This window comes from Heterocephalus glaber, unplaced genomic scaffold, assembly GCF_053883595.1.
Source record: "Heterocephalus glaber isolate CG9 unplaced genomic scaffold, H.glaber_assembly_v1.0 deba00001442, whole genome shotgun sequence".
NCBI lineage: Eukaryota > Metazoa > Chordata > Mammalia > Rodentia > Bathyergidae > Heterocephalus > Heterocephalus glaber.
The window spans coordinates 38,676,682-38,697,470 of record NW_028258296.1 but is presented as its reverse complement, the minus strand read 5'-3'; the positions used below and the strand labels follow the sequence as shown (position 1 = coordinate 38,697,470).

The window sequence follows — 20,789 nt, the reverse complement described above, 5'->3', positions numbered from 1 at the left end:
GTCTTTGATTTCTTCCATTAGGTTGATTCCTAGGTATTTCAGTTTTTTGGATGCTATTGTGAAAGGAATTATTTCATATAATTGTTATGATTCCAGAAACTCAACAGAAGAGCAAAGTTCTTACAAGCAGTTAGAGAAAAGAAACAAACCACATACAAAGGAAAGTCCATCAAAATCACAGCAGACTTCTCAACACAAACCATCAAGGCAAGAAGATCTTGGAGGGACATATTCCAAGCCCTAAAAGAAAACAGCCTCCAACCCAGATTGATGTACCCTGCAAAACTATCTTTCAAAATTGATGGAGAAGTAAGATACTTTCATGACAAAGAGCACCTTAGGAACTTCGTGAATACCAAACAAGCACTCCAAAGAATTTTACACAATATCCTAGGAACAGACATTGAGGATCACAACCCCAGGAAGCAAAGCAGAATGAACCCATCTGGCATGACAAGAAATTAAATGTAAAGGGGGAGAGCCCAACAAAAAGAAAAAGTCATGGCAATGCCAAGTCAATACGTGTCAGTTATAACCATCAATGTTAATGGTCTCAATTCACCAATCAAAAGAAATAGATTGGCAGGATGGGTCAAGAAGCAAAGTCCAACAATATACTGTACACAAGAAACACACTTAATTCAAAAGGAAACTCATAGATTGAAAGTTAAAGGGTGGAAAACAATACACCATGTGACAGGAACCCCCCAAAAAGCAGGAGTAGCTATCCTCTTTGCAGATCAAGTAGATTTCAAACCAACACTGATTAAGAGAGATGAAGAAGGACACTACATCCTTGTAAAGGGAACAATCCAAGAGGAAGAGATGACAATCATAAATATCTATGCACCAAACATTAGTGTGCCCAACTATATAAAACAAAAACTAACGGACATGAAAAGTCACATATGCATTAATACAATTGTAGTGGGGAACCTCAACACCCCATTGTCACAAATAGATAGATCAACTAGACAAAAAATAATAATGAAATACTGGAACTCAATCGAACTCGAACAAATGAACTTAACAGATGTTTACAGAGTCTTCCACCCCACAAAATCAGAATACACATTCTTCTCAGGTGCACATGGGCCATTCTCCAAAATAGACCACATACTCACACATACAACATGTTTAAGTAAGTGCAAAAGAATTGAAGATATCCCCTGTATATTATCAGACCATAGTGCAATGAAATTGGAGATCCATAGCCAAAGAAACTCAAAAAATTTCATAAACACATGGAAATTGAACAACACACTTCTGAATAACCAATGGGTCACAGAGGAAATTAAAGAAGAAATCAGACAGTTCCTTCAATTAAATGACAATGACAATACAACATATTGGAATCTATGGGACACAATGAAAGCAGTCTAACAAGGGAAATTCATAGCAGTGAATACGCATATTAGGAAAACAGAATGAGCCCAATTAAACAACCTGGTGCTGCACCTCAAGCTTCTAGAAAAAGAAGAGCAGGACAACCCCAGAGCTCATACAAGGTAGGAAATTATAAAGATCAGAGGAGAAATCAATCCAATGGAGACTAAGAGAATGATACAAAAAATCAATGAAGCCAAGAGTTGGTTCTTCGAAAGAATCAACAAAATTGACAAACCCTTAGCCAACCTTATCAGAAAAAGGAAAGAAAAGGCCCAAATCCATGCAATTAGGATTGAAAAGGGTGAAATTACAACAGACCTAGCAGAAGTTTAGAAGATCTCCAATATCATTCTTATTCCATATCTCTTCAATATTGCTTATTTTTGCATTTGTAAACTTTTAAATTATATTTTTTCTTATCTAGATGTTCTGACATTTCATGATAAATTCCCTTTAAAATTGAAATTGTCCATTATGTATACCATGCTAAATTAATCTGAAAATTTTTTTTTTTAATTTTTTAAAAAATTACTTTTCCTAGGAAGATGTCATATTATTTGGTGAAAACATTCTAATTTTTCTAGTCTTTCTGTGACTCTCATTATGGAGGTATTGGGTTTCTAGGGTGGAGCTTCTTATTTTACTTTTTTTTTTTTTGGTTTAAATGAATGTTTTTATCAGCTTTACTTTTTGATTCTTCATTGTTATTTCTGCTAATAAATGTATATTCAAGTATTAAGGTTGCCTAATGCCCTAAATTTTCTTTCACTAAAGAAATGTATTTTAATGCAAGGATGAAAAATATTTCTTTATTTTACTTATTAACTTTAGCTTTTCTTTAACTTTCTTTTTCACTGCATGTTTCTATTTTGTATTTAGAAAACTGACTCTAGGGTCCAGGATATAGCTCCGTGGCACCTCACCTGCCTCGCAAGTGCAAGGTCCTGAGTTTGATCCCTTGTACCAAAAAATAGTTATGATAATAATATGTTGTTAAAATGACAGTGAAGAACAAGCCAGTGGATTTTTAACAATATAAGATCCAATAATATATTTACTATTGGTGAATTACTCCAGTGTGATAGAATATATATATACATATATACGTATATATATATATACACACATATATATGTATATATATACACATATATGTGTATATATATATGTGTGTATATATATATTTTTTGCTGAAATTCTTTTATTGGTACATTTTAGGTATACAGTAAGTTTACATTTATCATTAGGTGCTCGTACCTGTACATGATGTATCTTGGTTCTTATTTTTTCCCCATTCCCTGTGCTCCCTTCACCCCCTCCACCCTTCCCTATTTACATAGACTTTGTTTCCATTTTTTCCTTTTCTCATAATTTTTCCTTTCCCTTCTTTCCTTCCCCCTTCCCCTCCCACATCCCCTACCCTTTTGGACCTTTTCTTCCTATTTCAAATTATCAATTATTCCATTTTGATCATTTTAATCCTTATTTACACTTTCAGTTTCTCACACTAGAGAAACTGTTCAGCATTTACACATGTGTATCCTATTTATTTCACTTAAGAGTATGGCCTCAGTATGCATCCATTTAGCTATAAATGTCTCTAGTGGAAACTGGATAAAGAAGATGTGTTTTTTTTTTTTTTTATAAAATGGAGTACCACTCAACCATAGAATATATTTAAAATTTAAACTACGTATACCTAAAATATTTTCCAATATTGTTATCCAATTTCATTTACTATTTACAAAAGAAAACATACACTGTTTCATCTTTATTTAAGTGGCATTTTATTTCATTATTACCATAAATAATTGTACTTCGTATTGAAGTATAGATTTTTTTCTAAAAAATGTAGCCAAATTTTTCTCTAGATAAGAGTTAGTTTAAGGTTAGTTGAAAATTTGCTAAAATTGAAAAAGGTTTCATATTTCAGGCTCTAGTTGGCATGTAACCATCATAAGAAGCAGAATAAATAGTCTGATAAGCATCAACCGTGAAAAGTCTGGCTAAAGAATTGATTTGTACTTAGAATTATCCACTGGATAGTTCCATAATAACCTATTAATTTCATACCTGTAAATATCATGTGCTTGACTTGAAATTATACAGGACCTATATTTTCTGTAATTGTGTTAGTCTTCACAATGAGTGAAAGAGCAGACCCACAATTTAATTTTTTTCATCACTCCCACTCCCATATCTGAGTTATTGGCATAAATCAAACCAGGTTAAGCAGAAGAATGAAATATGATATGGTAATCACTAGAATTTAAATGGGCTATAGTCTATAAGTCATTGCAATATGTCTACAACAGGGCAGTAAAATGACATCAACATAGGATGAAGCTTTAAATACTAATCTATCTATAGAGCTTGTCCCAGAGAGAGTATCTCGAAGTTCAAAGAAGAGTTTCCAAGGAAAGTTGCAGATTTATCTGGCTAGAAGGGCCTGGCTTGTGATCTCAGAGGTAGGAGTTATTAGAGGAAATTTCAAGTTAGGTGGGTATCAGTACCACAAATTCCATCATTTGACTTTATTACAGCAGAACTAAATAGCTTCAATCAAGAAGAATAGAGTTCAGCCTCTTTTGAGAGGGATTTGTAGAAGTTTGAGTATGATTATAGAGGAGTGCTAATTAGAATATAAGGTAAATAGCTTGTGATTAAGTTTGTGGCCTCCAAAATTAGACCAGTTTAAAATTTTGAGGTTTCCTCTCTGAATCCAGGTTAAATACTTGGCTACTTTGTAGCATAGTTTCTAAACCTATAAAATTAGATGATTACAATGGCAACCTTAAAAGGTCATGATAAGTGGGATTGTCATGTTTGCAAGGTTTAGCATTCTGTAGCCCAGTGTGTTATAATCATTGTATCAGTATTTTTATAATTAAAAATCAAAACAAAAGATACATACTGTGGCAAGAATTAGGAAAAAGTGCTACTAACTCAGATTGACTCAGTGTACAATTATTGAACATCTAATTAATCCTATGCATTTCCATTGGTGCTGAGGCCAGAGTGGACAATTCTCACCACATGAAATTAAATTTTAGATAAGAGTTGAACAAACCTCTATTGAGTAGTTAGACTCCGGAACACCAACAGACTTGCCCTGGTATTTTCTTTGCAATAATTTACCTCATAATATTTTAAAGTTGAATTTTCAGACTGCAGGAATATTATTATGATAGTCTTGCTACATTTCTTTAAGGGTACTGGTATCTATCTGCATTCATGGATGAGATTAGATTGTATTTTTAATCTCATGGTGTTCTTCTTATGTATTAATATTGTGCCGACTAATCTTTTTTATATTATGCATTTATTTTTACACAATTAAAAAATAACAGCTTTATTGAACTAAAATTTTCATACTATACAACTTACAAACTTAAAGTGTATAATTCAGTAGATTTTAACATATTGACAGAGTTGTACAACAATGACCACAATAAAATTTAGACCATTTTTTGTTATTCCAAAACAAAACACTCTACCCACCAGCCATCATTTCCCAGTCCCTCCCATCTAAATATAGGCAAGCACTGAGTTTCTATCTACATAGATTTTCCTATTGTGGGAATTTATTTATTTTATTCAAAATAGACCATGCTCATAGCAACCATAAAAACCTTAACGTATTCAAAGAAATGGAAATGCTACAAAGTGAGCTCTCATAGCATATTGGAAGGGAGCAGAAACATACTTAGAATACAATAACTTCTTTTCTCTCTCCTCTTTCTTATTATCTTTTATTTCATACAATATTTATGTATCAAATTTTTCCTATAAGGAAAATGATGCAATGTTCAAGCTTGTGCTTCTGTTTACTTCATTTAATATTACAGTCTCAAGTTAAATCCATTTTTCTACAAATGCTGTAAGTTTTTGACAGAATAGTACTCCATTGTATATAAATACCATATTTTATCTATTCATCTGCTGATGGGCATGTAGGCTATTTCCAACATTTAGCTATTATGCCAGTTAATCTTAATTGTCAATTCTCCTGTAATAGATATTCTCTAGCTCAATCTGATAAAAGCCATCTATGAAAAATCAATAGCCAATATCATACTAAATGGTCAAAAACTGAAATCGTTCACACTAAAGTCAGGAACAAGACAAGGTTGTCCATTATCACCACTCTTGTTCAATATAGTCTTGGAAACATTAGCCATGGCAATTAGACAAGAGAAAGAAATAAAAGGAATAAAGATAGGAAATGAAAAAGTCAAATTGTCATTATTTGCAGATGACATGATACTCTATGTAGAAGACCCTAAGAACTGTACCAAAAGTCTTCTAGACTTAATAACCAAATTCAGTCAAGTAGCTGGTTACAAGGTCAATACACAAAAATCAATAGCTTTCCTCAACATGAATGACAGACTCACTGAGACAGAAATAGGGTAAACAATTCCTTTCACAATAGCATCCAAAAAACTGAAATAAGTAGGAATCAGCCTAACAAAAGAAATCAGAGACCTCTTCTCTGAAAACTATAGCACTCTGAAAAGAGAGATTGAAGATGATATCAGAAAATGGAAAGACATCCCCTGCTCCTGGATAGGAAGGATCAACCTAGTGAAAATGGCCATACTTCCAAAACTGCTATGTAGATTCAATGCAAACTCAAGTGAAATCCCAGCAGCATACTTCATGGACTTTGAGAAAACAATCCAAAAATTCATTTGGAACAAGAAGAGACCCAGAAAACCAAAAGCAATTCTAGGTAACAGAGACATGGCAAGGGGTATCACAATCCCCAACTTGAAACTACACTACAGAGCTACTGTGATAAAAACAGCATGGTACTGGCAAAGAAACAGACCTGAGGACCAGTGGAACAGATTAGAAGATGCAGAAATAATTCCAGACACACTCAGCCATGCCGTCTTTGACAAAGGAGCCAAACACCCTCACTGGAGGAAAGATAGCCTCTTTAATAAATGGTGCTGGAAAAACTGGGTTTCAACTTGCCAAAGACTAAAACTAGACCTATGTCTCTATGCACGAAACTAAAATCAAAATGGATTAAAGATCTAAATATTAAAATAGAAACGCTGAACCGGGTGGAACAGTGTTTAGGTAAAACTCTTGAAGACATTGGTGTAGGAAAAGATTTTATGAACAAAACCTCATTTGCCCATGAACTAGCACAAACAATCAACGAGTGGGATCTCTTCTTATTAAAAAGCTTCTGCACAGCAAGAGAAACCACCAGCAGCATGAAGAGACAACCCACAATGTGGGAAAAAATTTCACCTGCTCTTCCTCAGACAGAGGTCTACTATGTAGAATTTATAAAGAACTTTAAAAATCAGTCTTCCCAAATTAAAGGACCCAATCCAAAAATGAGCATCTGAAATCAACAGACATTTCTCAGACAAAGAAGTAGAAATGCCAAATAAACATATGCAAAAATGTTCCACATCGCTGGTCATTCAGGAGATCCAAATGAAAACAACAGATTCCACCTCACTGCAGAAAGAATGACTGCTATCGTGAAATCAACCAATAACAAATGCTGGCAGTGCTGTGAGGAAAGAGGAACTCTTCTCCACTGCTGGTGAGAGTGTAGACTGGTGCAACCACTGTGGCAATCAGTATGGAGATACCTCAAAAAACTAGGACTGGAAGTCCCATTTGATCCAGCTATTCCCTTGTGGGGTATCTTCCCCCCCAAATTAAAAGAATCATACCACAGTGATGTATGTGTACCCATGTTCATAGCAGCACAATTTGTAATAGCTAAAACTTGGAAGCAGCCCAATTGCCCATCAGCTGGAGACTGGATAAAGAAAATGTGTTTTTTTAATAAAATGGAGTACTAAGCCATAAAAAATGAGAAATTAGAGAAATGTATAACTAAATGGATACACTTTGAAGTGATACTCTTAAGTGAAATTAATAGGACACACATTTATAAATACCAAATAGTTTGTGTAGTGTGAGAAACTGAAAGTGTAAATAAGGACTAAAAGGTAAAATAGATAATGTGAAATAGGAAGAAAATGGGCAAAGGAGATGGGGAAGTCGGAGGGGTAGGAGAAAGGAAAGAAGGGAATGGAATTTATATGAGAAAAGGAGGAAATGGAAACAAAGTCTTTGTAAATAGGGAGGGATGAAGGGGTTGAAGGGAGGGCAGGGGAAGGGGGAAAAAATAAGAACCAAGACAGATTATGTAAAGGTGCAAATTTCCAATGATGAATGTCATTATATTGTATACCTAAAATGTACCAATAAAGTAAAATTTAAAAATAATGTGAACTATAGTGTTTGTGTTGAAATATCACACCATATTCCATTTATATGCACAATTAATATGTTGATAAAAATTTTTAAAAAATGTTAACCATCTTCAAAGTAAGAACAAAAATAGAAAATAATAGACCAAATAATAAATGATAAACTTGAAATACAATTAAAAGTGAACTGTATTAATTAAAATGTAAATATGAGTTTTCAAACTGAATTATTTAATTTCAAAAATATCAAATGAAAAATAAAAGAGTAGAAACTTATGTTCTCATACAAATTTATTTACATCTAATAAATATCATTCTTAAATCTTGTGCATATAAAATTTGCATTTTAAAGGTAGAATAATATTTATGTGAGAAGTTAAATATATCTTTTTATATAATATTTAATACTTTAATTAGATGTGTATTACAAGGGTAACAGATTTTCTTTGTCAGCCTTCAACAATATTGTTATGACTTGTGGTTAGATGTCCCCCAAAAGCCTCATGTGGTCATGGGTGGAGCTTTTCAGAAGTGGCTGGATCTAGAGTATGTGTTTGATTCATGGTGCAGTGCTAGGATGAAGGGTGCTGGAATTAAGGGTGCATGATTACTACATCAGTACACTGATTAGTTTGGCACCCACCCTAACCTAGTATCCTAGATGGAATATAAAATGGGCGGAAAGAGCTGCTATTGTTGGTTGTGCCTGATCACTTGCTTTTGCTGTCTTTTGACAGCCATAGACTGTTCATCCTCTGTGATGCCTCTCTGCCATGCCACTCTGACTTGGAGTCCACCAACTATGAACCGAAAGCTCTATGGACTGTGGGCTGAACTAAACTTTTCCTCCTTTAACTTTACGTAATGTGTATTTTGTCTCAGCAATGAGAAAAGTAACTAAGACAAACATGTAGGCAGCAGGGTATATAACATGGGGTATATAACACATTGGAGCCTTGTTCACTAGCCTGTTGTGTGGGAAACTTGTTACTGGGAGTTCCACAGCCATTGACTGGAAACAATAGACCATCATCTGGATATGAAAGTCACTTTTTGAAATCTCAGATATTTAAATTCTTCCAAAAAATGTCATTTGAGATTGCCTTTAGTAATGGGAGTATAAATTTTGTAAAGGCTTAGAGAATATTATCAACAAACATGAATAATTATCCAAATAAATTGCTCACTTAGGAGTGGTTTCATAACTAAACATTGAGTGGTATAAATCAAAGAGATTAATAGTGTAATTTATAATAATTTATGTAGCATATATTTACCACAATTACTATAATTAAGAATTGAAGTTGAGAAATATTTTTGTCTAAGTCAGCAAGTAATTAATTTAGACTTCATATGAATGAGTATTTTCTGGACTCACGGGACTTACCTCATCTTGTAGATATCACTGTTCTTTAGTGCCACAAAGTGCAGAACAAAGAGTACTGAAACCAAGCAAAAACTGACTTGATATTTGGCTCAAAAAAGGCAACTCCCAAACACTTGCAAAATTTTCCTTAGGCCTATTCAGAAGGTGTAAGGCTAATTGGTCAGTACAGTGAACATTTAGCCAAGAAGTGGTTATTTTCTTCATTGTCAGAAACAAATTAATCCCCTTCCAAGAGAAGGGGGAAAATCATTGATGGGAAGAAACAATCGTTAGCTCAGCATTTCTTTTTTTTTTTTTTTTCCTAATTCCATGGCACATATGTGAAGCTTTCCAAAAGTCTCTGAATGCTTTGGATTAAGAAAGAGAATTGTTCCCTGTTATTTATTTAGCCTTTCTATAACCAAACCATTATTATACTCACTCATGTACTTATACATACCACATTTACCATACTAGTGTCAGCCTAGTGTGTCTCTCCCTCCTTTGGCTACCTCTAACTTCATATTCCACATACGAGTTCAAAGACTAAAGGTCCTTACCAGGACCATAGGACTCTGGATTATGGCAATAGCTTCCTAACTTGTCTTTGTGCTCCCATTATTTCTTGGCTGAAGTTTGACAACAGCAAGAGTAAGCTCTTAAAATTGTCATGTATCAAAGGAGACATTCTCAAAGGAGTTTCCATCTAAATTCAAAGTAAAAGGCAGTTCTTACACAGCCTGTAAGACTCCATACAGGACCTGCCTCTATCTTCTGGCTTCTCCCCTACCAGCTCTGCTTTCAGGACATGGACATCCTTGAGGTTTTGTGAGGCATTTTCTGCTCCTTCTGTCAGAAGCATGCTCTCCACAGATGTGTGCATGGCATGTTCTCTCATCTCTTTCAAATCTTTACTCTGACAACACCTCATTCTTATTTAAAATTACAAGTTCTTCCTCTGGAAATTGTTACTCTGCTTCACTGTTCTCCATAGCAAATGTCATTTTCTGACCAACTTCTATTTTACCTGTTTTGTTTATTACCTGCCTCTCTCCATTAAAACAAATCTCCACTAGGATAGTGTTTTATTTTTTCCTGCTCTCCTTCTAACGTCTAAAACAGTATCTGGTCCATGAATTGTGTCTAATAAATGTTCGTAAAATTCTGTCAGGATTTGGAAGCCTTTTCAGGATTATAGACATGGCTGCATTTCTTTTATATCAGAATATTTCTTAGTGATATAGTAAACAATTACTAGTTTATACTTCCACATTTTCTACAAAATCAGTATTATTTGCACAAGAATCATGAGATTTATATTAAGTATGAAGGTATGCATTTATGATTGCTTTAATCTTAAAACTTAGAATTTGAGATTTAATTTGTTCAGAAAGTAACAAAAAACATACAAAATAACTACAGACAACATTAAATTCTGTCAGATCTTAAACATTTAACAGTATTTGTACATTATATTTTTTAAAAAATATAAAGTGTTACAGATGCAATTGAAGCTTTTTGAAATCCCTGTATGCATCTCATTTTCTTCTCATCACATCCTTATATATTATCCTGAGTTTGATGTTTGATATTTCCATGGATTTGTATATATAACAATATCGGGGATTTAGCCCAGTGGTTCCGTCTCCTGCCTTGCAAGCGCAAGGACCCGAGTTCGATCCCCCTCCCCCCCAAAAAAACCAATATATGAAAGTGTCCATATACAATATTATGATATTTTTTACAATTTTAAACTTTATGCATGTGATATTGTAATTTAAGCTTTAGTGTTAACTTACTTTTATTTTTACCATAATTATGTTGGGATATTTATGTTAAATTTATACCTCTACTTAAGTAATTATAATTGCCATGTAGTATTTAATGCTATAATTACAATATATTTATTCATTATAAATATTTAGACATTTCTAATAATTCCTGTTATACATTGTTGTGGTTCTTTTCTTTTTGTACACCTATCCTTGTGATCATGTGGAAGAGTGTATAAGACATATCTAGAAATGGAATTGCAAGCCCAACTGTTATACATATTTAGCTTCCTTAGAAACAACAAATTGTTCTTCAAAGTGGTTATGCTTATGTATACAAATAAAACTAACATTGAACTTCTATTTCTTCAGATCCCCATCACTACAGGTTATTGTCAAACTTTTTTTTTTTATTGTGTTCCAGTTAACATTTTATACTCTTGTTAACATTTTACATATTGTTTCTGTTCAACCAATTCAGAACTTCATGAAAAAGTTGAGTGGTTGGCTGGGTAATAGGGTAACACAACGGAGGTCTCTTTTTCAAGGCTGGCATGTGAATAAAGTACCTGAATTCTTCGCTGTAGTCATTCCTGATATACTCAGCTAGAGTCTTGCTGTACTGCAGGCAGCTCTTGAGGATGTAAAACTGCTGGTACAACAGAACTGCTTGGCAGGGACTTAGCAGTTGTAATGAAGCTGAGAGCCCCTTCACCACTTCTTTCACAATACTGGCCACAAACGTAATAATGGGAGGACAACTTTGTAGAAAGCACATCATCCAGCTAATAGCAAATGTTGTCAACCCCAATCCAAGATTTCCCTGCTGAAAGACAAGAAGTATCTCATATAAAAATGCTGTAGCTTTATCTGTATATTCCAGGATAAACTTCTGTAACTCAGCATCAAAAGACATTTCAAGTAAAGTTTAATCAGCCACCAAATGGATATCAAACACTGGACAACATTTTGGAATCTGAGGTTTGCTAATTAAAATTACCAAGAGATTAATTAGTGTTCCCTTCTTAGCTGCCAATGTGTTCAGGCATGATGACTCGATTTCTGTCTCTCTGAACATCAGTCGTAGGGTCTGTATAATTTCAATGCATGGCACCAGCTCATCAGCTCTTTGGCTTTTATTATGAAATGCATTCTTATTCCCAGACTCTGGCAAGTACTCATGAAGTTTGTTCACAAGGAAATAGAAAAGGTCGCTGGTTTTCCAGAAAAGCCTTTTCAGAATGAAATTTTTCTGGGCTGCTACTTTAAGTTTGGTAATTAAAGTATCTTCCTCAAAGTATTGTCTTTAAGAAAAAGTTCAGATTTGAGTTGACTGAAGTGCTTAATTTTCTCCTCAGATCTATATGGCTTTGGACTTCTAATAACAGGACTGAGCTCAGTAGCATATAGGGGTGTCGCGTTCGCCTTTGACCAGCAATGACGACGCAACACCAACGCTCTTCTTCTAGCAGTTTATTCAGGAAAACTTAACATTCTTTTTCTTCTACCCCTGGGGAGCACCCGTCCCTAGAATAAGTACCCCTGAACCAACCAATCACGGATAGTCATGTGGCGAATGCGGATAGGTACACGTAAGAGGGGGCAGAGCATCAGACACATCACAGCCAAATAAGGAGTTGTTTATCATAAAGAGCTCTCGCCTTCGGGATGGCGGAAGGCGGAAACCAGCGCCATCTTTAAGGCGCGGCACATGCAGCTCTCCACATAGGGGATCTTGTAAAAGAGTAGCTTTTATAATGTAATTGTTCCATGAACTTTTTAAGTGCAGAAATAGAGATGAAGTAGCAGAAACAATGTACAAGTGAAGTTCTGACGCCTTTTTCTTTAGGTTTAAATCGCTCTCCAAAGGGGAAACTGGGAGAGAATTTCCTAAGTGAAACTCATTTCTGTTCCCACCGCACTTGAAAGAGATTTCGCTTGAGGAGTCTTTGTGATCTAGAAGTCCCTGGCGTTCTTTCGTTGTCTGTTGTGCAAGCTGTGTTTGTGTTTGCTGGCATGCTGACAGCCCTGCCAAGGCTGGTTTGGGTGGACAGCTCCTCCTGGAGGGCACAGGTAAAGGTCGAAAGGTTCCTTGGCGCTGAGGGCACAGCTTTAGGAAGACTGGAAGTTGAGTCCGCGAAGGCTCTGTAACTCTCCTGGTCGTGCTTGAAAGAGGATTCACTCAGACTTCTAGGCTCTTTACCTCTCCAAAAGATAGGGCCACCGTTCTCTTCCTTGACCTTTTTGTCAGCATTGACATGATGAAATGGAAATAGGAATTTCCTGACACCTTTTGATTTTTCACACTTTTTTCTCAAGCCAGTTGAAGAATAGATGATACAAATGTGTTGATTGCTTTCTCTATCTGGTGAACTCAAAAATTCTGGGTAATCTTCAGTCAGGTCAGTGGCCACGACATCCCACAGCGCCAAAAACCGCCGGATGGACTGGGGGGGGGGGGTTGTCCGTCAGGTAGATGAGCCTGTCGCTGAGCACCACGTATTTGAAAGTGTGTTTCTCCGAATCTGACACCACGACGCATGGCTCATAGGCACGGATGGTGTCGTAGACCTCGGGTGGCAGCTGCCGCCTCAAGAACGCGTCCAGGTGTCTATTGGTGCGTGTGGGGAAGCCGGAAGTGCTGGGGTGGCCATGCGGCGCAGCTGGGCTGAGTGACGGGCCGTGAGCACCTTCCCAGCCACCCGCGCTAGAACCTGCGAGCGCCACAGAGTCTATTCATTTTTTTTTTTTTTTTTTTTTTGGTACCGGGGATCGAACTCGGGTCCTTCTGCTTGCAAGACAGGTGGCCGAACCACTGAGCTAAATCCCCGGCTGTCAGACTTCTCATATTTTTTAAAAGTTTCAATTGTGTGAAATAATGTCTAACAGAAGCTATATTTGCATTTTCCTAATTTCTAGTGAGGTGGAACATTATTTTCATCACTGATTAGCTGAATAAGATTTCTATTTAATGGATTCTTCATTCAATAGCTTTTAACCATTATCCTCTACTGTTTTGCTTATACATTGTGCTCTTCATAAATTTTGTATATAAACTTTTGAAGGTTTTAGTGACTATGTAATTAATAATTTAATCCTAAAACATACTTCAAAATGGAAGGGCACATTTGCCAGGGGCTGACCAGACCCTCCTATTCATGTGAGGTGGGAATGATGGGGAACAAAGGGAAACAGAGACAATATTCCAAGTGCAAGGGAAGTGGGAGAAGCCTATCTAGTGGACAGGCTTGACAATCTCTGTGGTTGACCCACTTTTATTAGCAAGTGAGAAGCATGGGGGAAAGTCATGCATCATTCGTTGAACAGTAATGGTTGAAAAGATATTTTGAAAAATAGAGAACAAGATAAACTTTTACAAGGGGAGTGTGTGAAAGTGGAACACATCCTTCCCTATACCTGGATGCCTGCCCAAGTTAATAAATTAATATCTAGCACTCTTTACATCATCTTCAGCCAATGTTATCTTCCCATGTTATCATCCCATATTATGAGCATTCCCTACACCACCAGAAAGCATGCAGCCTTCAATGTACTTTTCTGTTTCCCAAGGCAAGTCACAGCCTTGGGACAGTGAGGCATAAGTCACACAATCTGACCCCCAATAATTTCTCACATAGCCTGGTCCTCAACATATATTCTTTTTTTGAGGGGGTGTACTGGGGGTCAAACTTGGAACTTTGGGCTTGTGAGGCAGGTGGCAGCATCACTGAGCTAAACCCCCAGCCCCTCAACATATATTCTTAATAATAATGTCCAGATAATAGAAGAAAACTAGGCCTATCCTGGCTAAACTGAATTGTTTTTTTGCCTTAGTTATTAAGTTTTGACATCTACAGTTAAATGTTTATAGCATCTTTTCATTTAACAGAGGACTTTTCAAATTTAATCAAATGTATCAATTTTTTTATTAAATTCTTTATCAGTACATTGTAGGTATACAACACAATTACATTTCTCATTGGGAATTGTACCTTTACATAATGCATCTTGGTTCTTACTTTTTCTCCATTCCTAGCCCTCCCTTCACACCCTCCACCCTTCCCTATTTACAAAGACTTTATTTCCATTTTTTCCATTTCTCATCATTTTTCCTTTCCCTTCTTTCCTTTCCCCTGCCCCTCCCACTGCCCCTACCCCTTTGGACCTTTTCTTCTTATTTTACATTATTGATTATTCATTCTAATCATTGCTACATTTTAGGTATACAATATACTGACATTCATCATTGGAAATTTGCACCTTTACATAGTCTCTCTTGGTTCTTATTTTTTACCCTTGCCCAGCCCTCCCTTCAACCCCTTCATTCCTCCCTATTTACAAAGATTTTGTTCCTATTTTTCCATTTTCTCATATTAATCCCATTCCCTTCTATCCTTTCCCCTAGCCCTCCCACTTCCTTCCCCTTTGCCCCTTTTCTTCCTATTTCATATTACCTATTATACATTTAGTCCTTATTTACACTTTCAGTTTCTCACACCAGAGAAATGCATCAATTTTTAAAGCTAGTTTGATTCTATTTATGTGAAGTACATATGATAGTTAAATTCATAGATATAAAAAAGACGTCATGATGGTTTCCAGGGTCTAAGGAAAACGGGAGATAACTGCTAATAGGCTCTGAACTTCAGTTTTTTCAAATGTAAAGAGGTCTGGCGAGAGACAGTGATAATAGCTGTATACCATTGTGAATGTACTAAAAGCCATAGAACTGTACACAGAAAATAGGGAAAATTGTATATTTATTTCTTGTGTATTTACTACAATAAAATGTAATACAAAATTAATTAGAATAAAGGAAAAATACTAATTTTTTGTAAATAGTTGTTTATCCAATCTCATGCATTTCTCATTTTAGTGAGTGTCTAAGTTATGTCTCCTACTTTATTATTCTATGAAGAAATCCAAGATATGGTCATATAAATAAATAGTAGATAGTTGATTCAATTCCTGAGTCTTTAGTTTAGTTTTTTTTTTCCTCAGAACCTTAGATACAGAGATACTCTTGAAAATTTAGCCAAGGCAATGAATGTACAATGGACCCTTGACTTATGAATTCAATTCATTTTTGAGGGCTGGTTGTATCTCAAATTAGTCAGCTGAAGGCTCAGGCTCCTCTACACAGTCTTCTAAGTCTCTCTCTTATATACAGACAGATCTCAATGTCAGACATTTTCCCAGGATTTTTCAATTAACGCCTTACAGGAAAAGATGCTGTAATGTTCCTTCCAGAGTTAAATCTGTATCTGAGACCATCTAAAAGCATAAGTTGCTCACATTCAGGTCATAACTCAAGACTTTGTTCATAAGTTAAAACTAAAATTCTGATTGTAACCCAATTGCTCATATGTCAGGCCAATTATAACTTTAGGGTCCACTGTATCAGTAGCTTCTTTGTTCAAAATTATTTGTATGACTAAAGAAAGAATCTCATAGTAACTTTTGCCTCAAGTGAATTTTTGCCTCTGTCTTTCACTTTGTATGGATAATTTAATATTCATTATCACATAATTATCCAATCAGACAGCAATGCCTGTTTCTGCTGTTCAAGTACATTGGATATAAGACTTTCTCCCAGGTTACCACTTTGTGTTTCTCTTTCAGATCTATCTTTCATTGGATTTCCCTCTTTGCATTTTATTTCTATTGCTACATGCTTGCAGTAGAATTCTATATCTACCCATGCACTCAACAACTTGATTAGAATCATTCAAAATATTATAATTCATATTGAATATTGTAATTCAAAATGTGTCATAACACATAATAGAAGCCAGTGAAAATAATTATTCTCTTATTTCCCAAAATTTGAAAAGGCTAAATAAGCTTCTGCATAAAATAATCCACTGATACTTTTTCTTAAAGCTTTCTTTTTCTTTCTTTCTTTCTTTCTTTCTTTCTTTCTTTCTTTCTTTCTTTCTTTCTTTCTTTCTTTTCTTTTGATCCATCATTCTTTTTTAGTTAAAGTGTTACTGGGAGATGAGGCATTAAGTAAGGTAAAATTGTCTGAACATTTAAAAATATATTTTCCATTTAATTTATAAGAGATACCTTTAAATATTGGAACACACTCTGTAAATTCTTAAAAAATGTTGCACCCTGTTTGTATAAAGACATCTGAAATATATAGATTCCCCCCCCCCAAAAAACCTTGGTGATCCTTAGGGACATTCCAAAATTCCCACAAGATTTAGCTCTTAGCAAACCAAACCACTGTAACCATAAGCTAGAGTATTGTTACTTTAACTGACCCAGTTTTCCTGTGAAGACATGACTTCATCAAATGATAAAAATAGATAATGCCTGGAGTCAATTAAATACACATTTTAGTGAAATAGTGTGGAATGTACAATAGAAAATTGCATAAGTCAAATTTGAAAGATCAATATAAGGCTCAGGTTTTCCAAACTTCTTTTTCAGTGAAGACAAAAATTATTCTCAGAATGACTGTGAAAGTGTATTATAAAGATATATGACTTTAATTCATAAAGAGGATAATGAAGAGTATTTCTAAAGTTACAATTTTCCACTGAATTTTCTCCATTGTTTACCATATTATATAGTTCTAGACTAGCTAAAATTTGTTAAGTATTTAATACCACATACCTTACTAATGGTTTTCATAGATTGTCTTAAGTAATCTCTCAAACAACCCAATGAAGTAAGTATAGTATTTATCTTACTATAGAGATGAGAATTCTGAGAGGACAGGTTATTTAGCCCATGAAAGTGTAGCATTTGGATATTATAGAATTACTCTATAAGTTTTGTCTGAATATAATCCTTATTCTCAATTGTGTCCCAAAAATTTAATATATTTAGATTAAAGAACAAATTTGGTTATAAGAAATTTGGTATTCAAATATTAGAATGAAAGAACAAACTTGAAAGCAGAAAGTTCTCAAAAGTCAATAGTAACATGTCAAAATAACATAAGAGTCTGCCTGAAGAGACTCATACTAACCAAATGTGGGATTATTTGGGCATCAAGAATCACAATTATAGCAGTGAACTAAAACATACTAAACAAATATTACTGGATCTATTGTGCTGATAGAAAAAGGGAAAAATAAAGAAAATTTTTCAATAGAAGAATACCAGATAAGGTAGGGATGAATGAAATCATTATTTATAACATAATTGTTATACTTCATTCAAACAAAAATTAGCAATGAATACTAAAATCATTGAGTGACAAATGTTATTGGAAGCAAGACATTCTTACAGAATCAAAATATTCTCTGTATATTACTTGTTAACTATAGGAAAAGGTTCCTTTGCAATGGATGAATTTGATGCACATAATCTTAACCAACTTTTTAATTATATTCTCAGTAACAGGAAATTGTAACAACTTATACCTGTTTGCTATGACGCAATGAAGTATTCACCTATTCAAAATATTTTGATAAAATAATTACATAATCAAGAATAAACAATCAGACAGCTGTAGAATGGGGGAAAGTCTACTAAAAATCTTTGCCAGATTAAAATAAAATCAGAGAGGTGTCTCAAAATGGTACCGCAGTGAGTGCCAACAACTCAGCTTCTCCAGGTAAAGTGTCTACAGTCTGGTGAAAAATAGCTAGGAGAGGAGTCAAAGGGAATGGAAGTTACCTGGGAAGTATGAGGAAACTTTCAGGGAAGAAAATAGGATAAGGTCATACAGAAGAAATAGATCACAATAAGGAGAGAATTCACAATGCCACGGACAGCAACTGGCTAGCCACCATCTTTGTGAAAGTGAAACTAACAACATTTTTGCTGCAAATATTGTAGATAGTTAAGGTTTTTTTAGAAAATATCATAAGACAGTTGGGGAGAGCTAGGCCCCCAGCATAGAAAACAATTGAGAAACATTTACTGAAGGTTATCATCAAAAAGAGAGAAACTACTATTCCCACATACTTCCACTAGGGATGATTACCAGTGATTGATATTCTAAATAAACATCAATTACCTTAACTGGGGGCCAAAACATCCCTAGCTAGTCCATTTCTTCTGGGAAACCCGTGTACTATACACTTGCTACTTGACTAACTTCCCCATTTGATCTCCATTTAATCAATATTACCTGAGCAACTATACTTGTAATCTATTTGGTTGATCATGATTTTGTCCCACTTCATGTCCACCTTGTGTTCTTCCATCGGATCTTATAGCTTTGTCTGACTTTATACCCACCTCACCTAGTGGCTTTGCCCCTTAAAACACCTTTGAGAAGTGGTGTGGGCTGGCAATGCACTTTCCAAACACCCTTCTGTCTCTCTTAGAAGATATCTTTCTCTCAATAAATTCTTCCTACTCTTAATCTCCAATTATTCTGGAATTCATTCTTCCATTTTAGAGAACATGAACTCAGCATTTAGGACATCTGGCAGGTTGGGAGTTATAATATTTCTCTTGTTTGGATTATTTTGCTTATTTTGATTACTTAGTACCCTATATCACAAGACTGAGATAACCATCTGCAGTTGGAAACAGTGGGGAGAGTGCAGGACACTCCTTCTGGGACAGCCTTCCATGGTCAGTGGTTGGTGAATGAACTCAATACAAGTGTCTGCATCTGAAGCTGCAGATGGGGATGTCATAGTAGGTAAGTGCTGAGTATTTGAACCTGGGTCCCAGAGAACCCCAGTGGCTGCTTCACACTACCAAGTTCCCAGGGTGACTTGAGGGAAAGAGAGGCAGGGGCTAATGAACATAGACCTGGTTCCTGTGGTCAGAAGCCAGGTTCAGCCTTAGTTACACAGGATTGGAAGTTCACATTGGTATCATATTCGCACTGTAAGCAGCTGTCTACACCAAGCACCAGTCTGTGGATGTACTGCCACCTTAGACTTCTAGCATGAACATAGACATGTCCTGGATTGAGCTCTTCTCCTTAACCCTATGCTGAGGACAAGAGCCACACATCTAAAACAATAAAAAACTTTCTTTCATTATTCTTTGTTTGTATTATTTTTTCATTTTTATTTTGCGATAAAAATTATTATTCTTTGCTGTTTTCCTCCTTCTGTACATTCTCCCTGATGTTAGAAAAATCCAGGGCTGAAACCAGGAACCAAATAGGCCTTTATTGCACAGGGCAGCAAGCTGTCGTGCTGCCTCAGAACCAAAGGAAAACATCACCCACGTGTAGGCTTATCGTGGTAATTTTTAAAAGGTTGGTGAGGGCTAAGTGACCTGAAGTGTCACTTCTGATAGTGGGGTCAAGTTGTTTGGAAAGATAAGCAACAGGTGTGAAGTGAGAGTTAGTTGCCTGACTGAGCACTCCCAATGGGAGACTTGCCCGCCTGGTGACATACAGCATGAATGGTTTCTGGAGGTCAAGGAGTGAGAATGCTTGGGCTGAGAGGATGGCTGCCTGGAGCTTGAGGAAGGGTCCCTTGATTACAGTGTCGTCTATGGGCTCCAACAGGTCACTGTTGTAGGCTTCATGTAAAGGTTTGGCAAGATGACTAAAGTTGGCAATCTATAGGCGGAGATAGCCTGTGAGCCCCAGGAAGGACAGGATGTCAGCCTTTGCTGAAGGCACTGAGAGGTCATGGATGATTTGTTTATAGTCAATCATGATATCTCTTTTTTGATATGATATCTTGACCACTAAATACTGGAACAAGAGTTGGAAGAGTTGTGCCTTACTGTGGGACACCTAGTATCTGTGTTGTCACAGGAAATTAAGGAGGGAGCCTGTTTGTCTTTGAGAGGATTCTAGGGATGGGCTGCATAGGAGAAGGTCATCCATACACTGGAGAAGGGTAGAAGGAGAAAGGTTTAAGGTTGTAAGGTCTGAGGCCAAATCCTGTCCAAAGAGATAGGGACTGTCTCTAAAGCTTTGGAGAAGAACTGTCCATGTGAGTTGTTGGGAATAATGGGTGTTGGGGTCTGTCCATGTAAATGCAAAGAGGTCTTGGGAATTGGGGTTTAAGGAAATCATGAAGAAGGCATCTTTAAGGTCTAAGATGGTAAAGCAGTATGAGGAGGAGGGGA

At 35.8% G+C, this 20,789-nt stretch overlaps 1 protein-coding gene and 2 pseudogenes across 3 annotated transcripts in view; 1 reads left to right on the top strand and 2 right to left on the bottom strand.

Moving 5' to 3' along the window:
• Col11a1 (collagen type XI alpha 1 chain) overlaps nt 1–20,789 on the top strand; it is a 702,155-nt gene that overhangs the window by 128,624 nt on the left and 552,742 nt on the right. The gene's annotated exons all lie outside the window — the stretch shown is intronic.
• LOC110343890 (uncharacterized protein C12orf56 pseudogene) lies at nt 11,222–12,251 on the bottom strand (annotated as a pseudogene).
• Nucleotides 12,237–18,946, bottom strand: LOC101706995 (uncharacterized protein C12orf56 homolog pseudogene; annotated as a pseudogene).